Source organism: Myotis nattereri (genome assembly GCF_964212035.1).
Source record: "Myotis nattereri genome assembly, chromosome: 9".
NCBI lineage: Eukaryota > Metazoa > Chordata > Mammalia > Chiroptera > Vespertilionidae > Myotis > Myotis nattereri.
The window spans coordinates 19,236,870-19,246,380 of NC_138084.1; the positions used below are offsets into that span (position 1 = coordinate 19,236,870).

A 9,511-nucleotide genomic window follows, 5' to 3' on the forward strand; every position below is an offset into this window, starting at 1 on the left:
AATATATGATAGCACCACACCATTTTTCTCCCCTTTTTGTGAATGAAAAATGAAGCCTTAGAGAGCAGTTGATCTACTCTTTCAAGGTCTCAGCTGGTAAATAGTGGAGTTGGGAGTAGACCCGAGTGCTCAGTAACCTGGATTCCATCTCTCTCAAGGTAATTTTATTTTAGAGAATTTACTGGTATTCTTTGTTCTAAACTTTGGTTGAAATTACTCTCTACAATTTTGAATCTTTGAAAGAAATGTTAGGGAAATATGAATTCCCCTTATCCCAGAAAAACCCGTATGCAAGCCTGGCAGGAGCGGCTCAGTTGACTGTTGGTTGAGCGTGTCCTGTGCACCGAAGGGTTGCCGGTTCAATCCCCTGTCAGGGCACATACCTGGGTTGTGGGTTTGCTCCACCGTCAGGAAACATACGGAAGGCAACTGATGAATGTTTCTTTCTCACATCAATGTTTCTCTCTCTCTCTCTCTCCCCGCCCTTCCTCCAATGAGGATTAAAAAAAAACAACCTGTATGCAGATTGGGACAGCCCCGCCATCCTGACCTGCTGTGGCTGCTAGGCTGCTCAGGGAGTGCCAGCTCCATGGAGGCACGGAAGCTTCTGTTACTTCTTCCCTCAGGACAGGGGCTGCCTGCCCTGTGGATAACTAAGACAATGAGCCAAGTGACTTCTTGAAACTGAAAGTCCCTTCAAGTGACGCAGACAAAAGTCTAGCATTTCCCACTTTTCTCTCATCGCATGTTTCAATCTTTGTTTTGACTAGCAACTTAGCACGAAGCACACTCATGTACATGTCAGTACACACATAGTTGCAGATGTGTTCACACGCACTGGTACAGGAGTCACAAATATGCACATACACACATGTACATGCGTGTACAAAAAGCGCATGCACACCAACCCCTGGGAGTCCGTGCCAGAGTTTCAGGACAAACTTTACATCCAGTCCAGCCCCCCTCCCTGAGGAGGGCCTCTGGCCATGGAGCAGGGAGCTCTCCCTCAAGGGAAGCATCTCAGAGCCAGTCAGCACTAATTACAAGCCATGGAATAGGCTCATCCATCATCCTGGAGTGACAGGCTGGCTGTGCAGCCGCCTCCTGGCCTCCCAGCCCCCTCCCCCACTCCCCTCCATTTCTCCTTGAGTGACCACAGATTGGCTCCACACAGTGAGGGGCAGCATTTTAGCCGAGTCTTCAAATCCTCTCCAAAATCAAAAACGTGGACCTGCCCTGGCTCAGCAGTTAGGCTCTGCTCTTCTCTCTACACACTGAGAGCTCACGGACACTCCCCGTCCCTCTCAGGCATAACCCCCTTTCCTTTGGCCTTTTACCATATGCCCCGCAGGGGGCTTCATATTTTAGTATTTCATGGCAACTGCAACTTTGCAGGAATCCTGTGACTTGGTATCATTTTGCCAGATTTACAAATGAAGAAAAGGAGCCTCTAAGCTGCAATGTGCTCAGGGTCACCCAGCTGGAAAGCTAGATATTCAAACCAGAGTCGGCCGTTAGTATCTCCCAGGATCCAATGCTTCTCCCACCCCACCCGCCTCCCTGTGTGACTCCCCCACTCACCATCTCAGTTTGAAGAGCTGGTGCATTGCCAAGCACTTCCTCTTGGAAGCCCTACGCGCACCTCTTCCTATCTTTTCTCCTAAATCAGCTGAAGAGCCAAAATCAGAAGAATCCTCTCAAACACAAGCCCCAAGAATCAAGAGTCAGGGGCTGAGCAGAAAAATGCATGGGGCCAGCCAGCCTGGGGGAGATGAACGTGGTGCTGGACGATGGCCACACTGAGGTCCGAGTGGTGTGGTCACAGTGAGCCTAGTCCTGAGCTGCTGCCACAACCAGACTGTCAGCCCTAGATGCCCGACCCCTGCCCATCAAGCTGTGTTTCGGGGACCTAGTGTCCTGTAGGTGCTTCTGGGGTCCCCTCAGAGGGTGAGGCCAGGACAGTGTGAGCCTCATTAGAAAAATCTGCTCCCCCAATGAAATAATTTTTGGAAACCTCCTGGAAGGCAGAGACCATCCATGTCTTTCTGTCAGTGTCCTCATACTAGCTAAAACAAAACAAAGCAAAACCAAAAAAAAAAATGCCTTTCAGAACCCTGTTGGTTTATTTAAATGCTGTCATTATTCTGAGTCTGGTGCAAACTCCATCGCCCCCGTCATGCTCTCTGCTCTGCCCAACCAAACGCACTTCCCCCTCCTCCAAACACCACACTCACCATACAGGACTTTGTATAATTCATACCATGTTCATGAGTATTTGCCTTTTCATTCCGAGTACTAGAAAGCTCCTTGGGAACCTGATTCAACCTATGTTTCTCTGATACCATCTATGCCTATAAATGCACAGCAAACACTTTTGATCCAAAGTGTGCAATATCCACACTTGGGTGAAGACTTTTATTTTATAATGATGACATTGATTTTAGTCTTATTTTAGGTGGCTCCTCAAGAAATCATTGTAGGAAGGAGTGCCCAAGCATGGCTTCTCATAGTTATTAGGATCAGTTAGGGTTTTGCCTTTGAGAATTGTCTCTCAACTGCGGGGATTACACATTTGTTTTTGGGTGGTCTTTCTTCCTCACAGCTGCCCCGGCCTTTGATCTTGGGGTCAGGATTCAGCTCTCCTCGATGGAAGACCACTGTGAGAACTGGGGGGTGGGTCTGCACCCTTCCTGTAGGTAAACATCTGGAGTCTGGAATTTTAGCTGTGCTAGGATTAAACAGTGTGACAGCCTTATGGATTGTCTCTCCTTATCTATTCAAACAGACCACCTAACGAGCATCTATAGGCTGTTATTGTCCTGGGGGCCTTATCCGGGGGGCCTTATCCTTTTCCCTCTCATGGATATGTGCTTTCTACAGAATTCCCAGATTCCCCTTGTTTGTTTCCACGTAAGGTATTTAACCTAACAGTTATTTACATACAGAAAGAAAGGCTGTCCTCCCCCCACCCCATCCCCCCAAGGGTGTTAAAAGAAAGGAGAGAGCTAATCTCTTATGCCCGTCGTGGGCAAACTGCGGCTGGCGAGCCACATATGGCCCCTTGAGTGTGGCTCTTCCACAAAATACCATGTGCAGGCGCGCATACAGTGCGATTGAAACTTCGTGGCCCATGTGCAGAAGTCGGTTTTCGGCCTGGGCGAGTCTATTTTGAAGAAGTACTGTTGATATTTGGCTCTGTTGACTAATGAGTTTGCCGACCACTGTCTTATACTAACTAGTCTCTGATAAGAAGCACCATTTTAAAAAAATATATTTTATTGATTTTTTTACAGAGAGGAAGGGAGAGGAGCAGAGAGTTAGAAACATCTCGATCAGCTGCCTCCTACACACACCCTACTGGGGATGTGCCCACAATCAAGGTATATGCCCTTGACCAGAATCAAACCTGGGGACCCTTCAGTCCGCAGGCCGACACTCTATCCACTGAGCCAATCCATTTAGGGCAAGAAGCACTATTTTTGCAGCATTATTCACAGTAGTCAGAGGTGGGAGCATCCTAGAGGTCGGTTAGATCCATGGTTGGCAAACTGCGGCTCGCGAGTCACATTCGGCTCTTTGGCCCCTTGAGTGTGGCTCTTCCTAAGCCTTAGGAGTACCCTAATTAAGTTAATAACAATGTACCTACCTATATAGTTTAAGTTTAAAAAATTTGGCTCTCAAAAGAAATTTCAATCATTGTACTGTTGATATTTGGCTCTGTTGACTAATGAGTTTGCCGACCACTGGGTTAGATGAACAGTTTCTGAATTTCTAAAATGTGGCATATACATACAATGGAATATTATTCAGTCTTAAAAAAGAAGAAAATCCTGCCATATGCCACAGTATGGATAAAACTAGAGGATGTCGTGCTAAATGAATAAGCCAGCCACAAAAAGACAAATATTATATGATTCCATTTATACGAGGTGTCTAAACTAGCCAAACCCTTAGTAGAATGGTGACTGCCAGAGGCTGGAGGGAGAGAGGGAAGGGGGTTGTTCAACACGTGTAGTGTTTCAGTTCTGCAAGATGAAAAAGTTCTAGAAATCTATTGCACAACAATGTGCATATAGTTAACACTACTGTGCAGTACAGGAAAAATAGTTAAAAGGGTAAATTGTGTGTTATATGTTTTTACCACCAGAAAGCAAGTACCGTTCATGGGTAGTAACTGTCCCAGGAATTTCCCAGTTAAAATGGCACAACCTTGCACAATGGGTATTGTTTTCCTCGCTTCATAAAGGGAGGAAAGGAGAGGTCCAGAGACATATTGGAACCTACAACCATCTGACTCCAGCAGCCATGCTTTCTAGCCAGGTCTCAGACTCCTCTGCCCTCAGGTGGCATTTGGGGCTGGTGACATGCTTCGTAGATAAGAGCTGTGAGTGGGAGCATGAAATCAGAGAAGTTTCTCTGGTTTGGCAAGGCCAGACTTTCCATGTCAAACCACCTCCCCAACCATTTCAATGGTCTCTCCCAATATCTTTCCTACTTTTTCCTTTGTAATAGAACCCCTGACTTTCAGGTGGATGCACAGCCTCCTGGAATGAAGACTTCTTTCATTGAAGCTAGCTGTGGCCATGTGACTAAGTTCTGCCTAATGGGGTGTAAGCAGAGGTACCATAGATAAATTTTGGGAGGTCTCCTGAAAAGAGGGGCACACTTTTCTTCAGTTCTCCTTCCACTGTTCTGCTGGCTGGAATAAAAGATGATGGCTGGAGCCTGAGTGGACATCAAGGATCATGAGGTAGAATCCAATCTGAATTGATAACCCAGACCATAGCAGCTTGACACCATCACGTGAGGCCCTCCCACACAACGCATCTAATTTACTGATGCTGCAAATGTTGCACACGGGAGAAATTTGAAGTCATCCCACTGGTGCTGACATGTCTAGTAGAACCCACATCCTTCAATGCTTATGGTTGGATAAAATTACAAGATATCAAATGCCTACAAAGAAAGTATAGAGGTTTCTGAAGACAACTTTTACAAATTAGAAGCCAAGATCATTGACACCTCCTGTTTTCTCATTTATTCCTTTGTTCAGCAAGTATTAATCAAATGCTTAATATGTTCTAGGCATTGTTTCAGGCACTGGGAAGACAGTGTTACACAAGACAAAGAGTCCTTGAACCCACACCCACCCCAGAATGTGCACTTTTATGGATTGATAGAGTCTTTCTTCCACTTCCCACCATGTAATGGGAAATGTCCCTGTGTATGTGGGGGAGGTGGGGGAGGACTGAAATGCAGGAGGAATTTTGAAATATGGCCAAGGAAGAGCAATTTTATTGTCCCAGATTTCCTCAGAATGTCCATTTTGGAGGCACATAGGACACATTCCTGCCCTAGCTTATGTGGGGGTTAAGGTTGAGTCAGAGCTTTAATATGAAGTCAATTAACTCACCTAGGAATCCATGAACTGGGGCCAGTTCCTTGTTTCTCTGGGGTCTCAACGGACCCCAGCTTCCAAAAAAGGATTTCTGGCAGCAATAACCGGCAAATATGGTAAGTTCACCAGGGGGTGACCTGTATTTTCAAAACCAAAATCATGGCACACATCTGAGAAGTCCCTATACCTATGGGGTCCACTAAAATTGAAAACAGAACTCTCTCCAACTATCGATTTGAAGCAGATGACATTATATCATATTAGCTAGGCCCATCACCCCAAGATCCTTTCTGCTTCAAATAATGACTCTAGCAATTCATTGCAACATAAGTACAATACTAAAGATGTAAAAACAACTTCAATGCCCATCAACAATTGAGTGAATTTTTAAAATGTGTTATGTGCATGCAGTGGAATATTATTCAGCCTTAAAAAAGGAGAAGCCCAGCCAGCATGGCTCAGTGGTTAAATGTCGACCTATGAACCAGGAGGTCACAGTTTGATTCCCTGGGTTGCAGGCTCGATCCTGCATGCAGGAGGCAGCCAATCAAACAAGTCTCTCTCATCATTGATGTTTATATCTCCCACTCCCTCTCCCTTCCTCTCTAAAATCAATAAAAAATATATATTTAAAATAAAAGTAAATAAGTCAAAATAAATAAAAAATAAAATGGATAGGTCTCATGTTAAGTGTTTAAGTGTACTTTCCACAATAAAATAAATTAAAAATAAATCTGGTGCCCTAACTGGTTTGGCTCTGTGAATAGAGCATCAGCCTGCAGACTGAAGGAATCCCAGGTTCGATTCCGGGGTTGATCCGGAATCAAATGCCTGGGTTTCGGGCTTGATCCCCAGTAGGGGACATGCAGGAGGCAGCCAATCAGTGATTCTCTCTCATCATTGATGTTTCTATCTCTCTTTCCCTTTCCCTTCTTCTCTGAAATCAATAAAGATATATTTTTAATAAATAAATAAATAAAATAAATCTGACAATGAACTAACAATTTTTTTTTAATATATATTTTATTGAGTTTTTACAGAGAGGAAGGGAGAGAGATAGAGAGTTAGAAACATCGATGAGAGAGAAACATCGACCAGCTGCCTCCTGCACACTCCCCACCGGGGATGCACCCGCAACCAAGGTACATGCCCTTGACCGGAATCGAACCTGGGACCTTTCAGTCCGCAGGCCGACGCTCTATCCACTGAGCCAAACCGGTTTTGGCAATGAACTAACAATTTATCTAGCACTATTCTGGGCCTTCTGGTTGCTACTCCTGAGAAACTTCCATTCCATCTGGGAAGATAGAGCAAGGAAAAATGAAAGGGCACCATTCAGGGAGGCTCTTGATCTGGTGGGAAATCAGACATCAAATAACCCCAATCACCGAAAGCAGAGGTGCTGCCAAAAAAGCAGGTAAGCGTAAATTTGGAAGGCCTTGAATGCCATGTTAAGCAGTTTGTAACATATTCTCTTTAAGAAGGTCTATCCTTGAGGGAGGAGAGGATATGTCATCACGTGGGTCGGGTGCATAAAGGGACTCCAGAGAGTTCATGTTCCCCTTGAAATGTACAGCAAAACACAAAACACAGATTTTTCTAGAAAGATTTTCATCCCCTTTTTATAAATGGACCCATGACCCAGTAAAGGTTAGGAAGCATGGTTTACCACTAGGGCACCATCACAGTTTGAGGCAGATAAACGACCTGAGGTTTGAGTTATGAAGGTGGAAAGGAAAGTTTTTCAGAGGTGATACAAGAACCCAAGGTGGGCATTCAACTAGCAAGGGAATGGAGAAAACAGGACACATCTGAGCGGAGAATGCACAGGGTTTAGGGCATCTTGATTGAAGGTAGCATAGGGAAGGAAAGGGAAGGATTCGAATTATGACTGGAACCCTAAGGAAAAAAGACGTAAAAAGTTATGACTGACTTTCAAACGACAGAATTTCCTTTAATCTGCCTTAGATATGGAAGAAATATTTTCACAAATGCAGCCCAGGGTGCCTTCCAAACCACAAGCTCACCAGGCAGTTTGCCAGAATTTCATTTTAGTCTATGGTGTGTTTTGATATAAGAGTCAGATACACTCTTCTCATCCTCTCAGTCATGTGATTCGCATCCAGAAATTCTGTTACCCTCTAATGACTTGGAGAAAAACCTAGAGCTACTTGTTTGCCTATACTTAAGATTGTGTTTCATTGGGTCACCTTAGGGCATCCCCTATCATTGCAAAGCAGAAAGTCTCTTTTATGGTTCCATAGAACCAATCCATATTCCATGGGCTGTTCCAATTTCCACAGCAGCTAAGGAAGAGCAAAGATGACAGCAAGGTTGTCAGTCTAAGCAACTGTGTTATATTTTTAACTGCAAAATAGAACCTAGCAAGAGGAGCTGGTGTGTGGGGAAGATGAAGATAAAGATAATTAAATTGGGTTTGGGCAAACTGAATCCAGGGCATCTCAGAGACCTTTCATCTGTTAGGAACCTTTGGTTGTGGGTGACAGACTCCAACTGAAACCAATGTAAGAGGAGGGCATGCCTTGGTTTATTTACATAACTAAAAACTCCAGAGGTTCTGCTGTAGGCCTGACTGTCTCAGTTCTCAAACGATGTTATCAGGCATCTGTCTCTCCCTATCTTTTGTTTATTCTGTTTTCACTCTAAGCAGATTATCCTCCAGTTTCAAGCTTACCTTCTTCTACCAGCAAAGCCACTTTCCCAAAGGTTCCAGTAAACATCTGATTGACTCTGTTTGGATACTCATCCTTGAATCCGTTATTGTGAGTTAAGCTAACTCAGCCTCTAAGTCAGCCCCCGCTTCCTAGTAACCATACTCTAGTGTAGTCTCCACCTCTTGAGTAACTTACTTCTACTTTTTGTTTGTTTTGCTTTTATTAGCATTTATTTTATGCTGAATTTACTCCTGGAGTAAATTTATTTCTTCAGTTTCTTCTGCGATATATTCTCCTTCTGTGAAACCTCCTCTTCTGGTTTAGGCACAATCTGCTCTTTTTCAGTAGGATCGCCTCACTATGGCAGGAAGAGCTCACGTAGGGTCAATCCGCCCACGAGCTCTGTAAATTCTGGGCTGTATCTTGGAAGCTTTGTTCATCTGGATGTGCGCAATGACCAGAGAATCTACATCTAAACCCTTAAGTTCAGCATTACTCTCTGCTCTTTAAAGCACGTGCAGCAAAAATACAGCACTCTTTTTGGACCACTGACCCTGTGTCCAGCCCACCTGTTTGGTATGGCACATGGAATGGCACACATTGTTTCTGCAATGACATCCTTCAGATACTTGGTGGCTCTTTGAATGTGTATACCCTTGATGGCCTAAGGCTTAACCCATGGTCGGCAAACTGCGGCTCGCGAGTCACATGTGGCTCTTTGGCCCTTGAGTGTGGCTCTTCCACAAAAATACCACGTGCAGGCGTTTACGTACAGTGTGATTGAAACTTCGTGGCCCATGCGCAGAAGTAGGTTTTCAGCCTGGGCGAGTCTATTTTGAAGAAGTACTGTTGATATTTGGCTCTGTTGACTAATGAGTTTGCCGATCACTGGCCTAAGCAGTTTCACGAGTATTCTTAGAGTGAACACGAAGATTTGAACCCCTTGATTTGCATGATTTTGTGGGGTTTTCTGGATCAAGTGAATAGTGAACCATTTTCAGAGGTTATCTCAGACTGCTTATGCGAAGAGTTTATGGCAATGTAGAGGGATTGTCACTTCTGTGATTAGGTTACAAAAGACTGTGACTTCCATCTTGCTATCAGACTCTCTTGTTGACATAGATGCAAGCTATCATATTGGAGATACTCACATTGCCAAGAAATAAGGGTGGCTTCCAGCCAACAGTCACCAAAGAACTGAGGCCCTTGGTCCAATAGCCCTTGAGGAAATGAATCCTGCCAACAACCATGAGAGGTGGTTTGAAAGCAAATTCTTCCACACTGAGCCTTCAGATGAGATTCCAGCCCTGGGTGACCCTTTAATTGCAACCTCATGAGAGACCATCATCACAGAATCCAACTAAACCCTGCCCAGATTCCTGAGCCATAGAATCTGTGAAAAAATGAATGTGTTGTCTTAAGCCACTAGGTTTTGGAC

General features: G+C 44.5%; 1 pseudogene across 1 annotated transcript; it reads right to left on the reverse strand.

Annotated features, from left to right (window-relative positions):
- Positions 1-8,335: 8,335 nt before the first annotated feature.
- Positions 8,336-9,068, reverse strand: LOC308525274 (large ribosomal subunit protein uL22-like; annotated as a pseudogene). The gene is made up of 2 exons: positions 8,966-9,068; positions 8,336-8,737 (listed from the first exon to the last, which is right to left on the reverse strand). The product of its transcript is annotated as a large ribosomal subunit protein uL22-like (transcript).
- Between the last annotated feature and the right edge of the window lie 443 nt (positions 9,069-9,511).